This window comes from Phascolarctos cinereus, unplaced genomic scaffold (assembly GCF_003287225.1).
Source record: "Phascolarctos cinereus isolate Bilbo 61053 unplaced genomic scaffold, phaCin_HiC Scaffold_2;HRSCAF=192, whole genome shotgun sequence".
Classification (NCBI taxonomy): domain Eukaryota; kingdom Metazoa; phylum Chordata; class Mammalia; order Diprotodontia; family Phascolarctidae; genus Phascolarctos; species Phascolarctos cinereus.
In genome coordinates, this window is record NW_027555625.1 from 111,325,018 (window position 1) to 111,328,335 (window position 3,318).

A 3,318-nucleotide genomic window follows, 5' to 3' on the forward strand; every position below is an offset into this window, starting at 1 on the left:
GCTACGTGGGGGGTGGGGAGGAGGCGGCCAAGGGGGTGACCCCAACCTCTGGCCAAGTAGCCAAGCCCAGAAAGCCCTCTCGGCCTTTACTCCAGCCCTGGAATGCGTGCCCTTCTGGCCCAGCTCTGTCCTTGCCTGGCAGGCAGAACCTAGGGCACGGACAGTGACCGAGGACCCGGATGTTGTGCGCAGCGTTGGTCCTGCAGAGCCCGGCCCTTCTGGGACTTCGCCCCCTACGTCTCGTCCCTTGTACCACTTTCCCTCAAAGGCCTTTTTGGTCACCACCTCCCTCATCCCTTTGGTGCACCGCCCGCCAGGCAGTATGAAGATTTACAGATTTTCTCTAGGCTCACAGGAGGACCTCATCCTCCCTGCCTCGAAATCATATTGGCTCTTCTGCTGTCGTGGTATAGACCGCTGGACTTGCGGTCAGCTTAGACCTGTCTTCATAAGTGTGTGGTCTTGAGCAAGTCACTTAATTGCTTTTTGCCTCAGTTTCTTATCTGTAAATTAAGTACATCTATATGCCTAACAACTCTGAATATCAAATGAAAGGAATTAGCCCAGAGACAGGTACTTAGTAGATGCCAGTGCTAAGTGCTTCTTGATCCTTAAAATGCTATTATTACTATGCAACAGCAGGTTAAAGCTGGAAAAGGAACTGACTGGGGCTCTCCAAGTGAGAGCCTGGATGAGAATAGAGCCAGAGCAACCTTTGCTCATGCTTGAGGTCCACGAGTGGGAGTCAACTTAATCAGTCAAAAACTACCTATTGATACAAGTATCCCCAGCACTGATCTTCCAAACTATTTCTCAGGGTTTGGCTTTTCACCCAAAACAAGGCAATGGCTGATGACCAGATAACAACACATGGATGGGAAACCCAGGATCAAAACCTGTGGAAAGTTATTTGAGAGCCAGGGTACATTGTTATTGTATGGGATTGTGCAGGAGTAACTCTAGAGACAAGAGGCTATTGTGTAAGTATCTTAAAAAGGAACCATTTGTAACTCTTACAAATTTTTTTTCCTAAGAAAAAAACAATAAACGTAACTAGTTAAACTTACTTTGTAATCATACATAATCTCAACACATAAAACATAACATTTTAGTCAAATGTCCCCATTAGGATTCTTTGACCATTCTCAATTCTTTTTTCCTCTTATACGGTCAGTCACTGTGTACTGATCCCCTGATTCTTGTTACCTTTGTCAGGTTTTAAGATTAATTAACACAAGTCTTTTTTGTTGTTGTTTAAACAAACAACATAGTTCAGAGATTCTTTGTTCTTCAAAAGCCTCAAAATCAGACTCCTGCCTGTGTGGGCCAATTGCTTACTCCCAAAATTTTGAAGCACAACATTCTGGAGTCTGTGTGATTACTAGGCCTGCAAGTGTCTGCTGACCAATTAGGGTAAAACTGCAGATTTTTTTTATCATCATTTTTTTTCCCTAAAGAATACCCAAATTTCCACACTGCTTTGATAAATATATTCAAGTGATTTTTTTTTAGTGCCTTCTCTCTTCTCCACCTTACCCTCTTTTCTTAAGTTCTGGAAAGACCCTATCCAGTCAACTGGAGATGAATACATCCTTCCTTGGCCCACTGCTCCCTTCCAGTTTTATGTGTATTGTCTTACTCGTTAGGATGTAAGGTTTTAAAGGGCTGAGATTATACTGTATTTGTATACCTAAACACCAACCACTGTGTATAAGCACTTCACTCCTTCATGTGTAAATTACATACAGAGAAATAGGACAAATGAAGCTTAGTACTCATAGAAGTGAGTGTACATGCTGGAAACCTGTGCCTCAAGCAAAGAATTACTTAGCAGTCTAACAGTCATGTTTTGGTAGAAGACAGTCTAACCAACAGAGCTTTGGACGTTTTTATAATCAATGTATCAAGTAAGTTGAAGTACTGTGAGATCTTTTGTAAAGTTCATTTCACATAATCCAGCACCCTTAGGAACACCAAAAACTTAAAAAGGAAAATGGAGGTACAAAACTTGACAAATTGAGAACTTCACCAATGACACTGTTAATGTTTTTGCCTGTGTGTGCTAGATGGCTACCTTGTAGGATAAGAGCTCTAGCCTTTCTCTTATCCCAAAGTATAAATGGTAAATATGAAATGTTACTCCTTTAAACATTCTCATTTATATTAAAATATACTTGCAGCTTGAAATAAAAAAAGATAAAAGTTTTTGATGTTTCAGGGGCCTTCTCTTTTTTCTTAGGCTTGTTTCTCCATTATGCTCCTTTGCACAAACACTACAAATGATTTATACTGATTACATAAACTATGTGAAATGTAAAGTGAATCCTGTAGGATCATGAAAGGTTTAATTTAACTACCCAATGTGACTAGATGTTGTGGTAATTAATACAAGATCACAAATTACTGCAAGGGTAACCATTTTATATTCTTAAACACCTAAAAATAAAATGATTTAAACTAGGAAGGATTTAATAAATGCTTTATCAGAGAAATCACATTATTTTTATTTTCTTTGTACATTCTTTATGAATTTTACTTAGTCAAAAGCTATTCTAAATTCCTACATACAGAATACATTCCAGGAAGCATTTGAAATTTAAGCATTGTAACTAGCTAATTGTGTACTCAAGGCAAGTATATAAATTTGTGGGCTCCCCTTCTAAAATAATAGCATGGCATGCTTGGGATAGTAGATGGTTAGTTTATATATTTTCTATGCCCTTTTCATGCTAGATGCAAGCACCTTACATTTGGAAATCAGTACTAAATAATTCTTAAACATCAAAACACATCAAAAGTAGACAATTTGAGCCAAGGGAGAAAATAACACTAATTGAGATGGCTAAATCAATAATACAAATACAGGTTACCTTGTATTTAATTCAGATACATAACAATATTTTTGCCCTCTAGCCCTGTAGCCCCACTTTCCCATTGATGAGTTGTTCTTAGAAACTCCATTTTGAGAAAGGAAACAGCCATCTGTCATTCACTGGCCTTCACCAAAACAGCACCTAGAGGTTTCCAAGGGAACTTTTCAGCTCCCTTGTCCTGATTTTCTTTTCCCTCTTAGGGGTACTCTGACTGTCCTTTTGCTTGTATTTTTATCCCCAGTGCTTAAGACAATGGCTAGCACACAATAAGCCCTTAAATGCTTGTTGACCTGACTTGTTTGCTAGCTGGAAAACAAAAGCCTTAAACAATCTGCCCACTTATTTGTAAGCCCCCCTTGATCATTCTTTAAACTTAAATAATTATTCTTTAAATTCAGGGGCAAAAAGATCACTTGTTGCTCTGAGAAAAAAATGTGAAATTCAA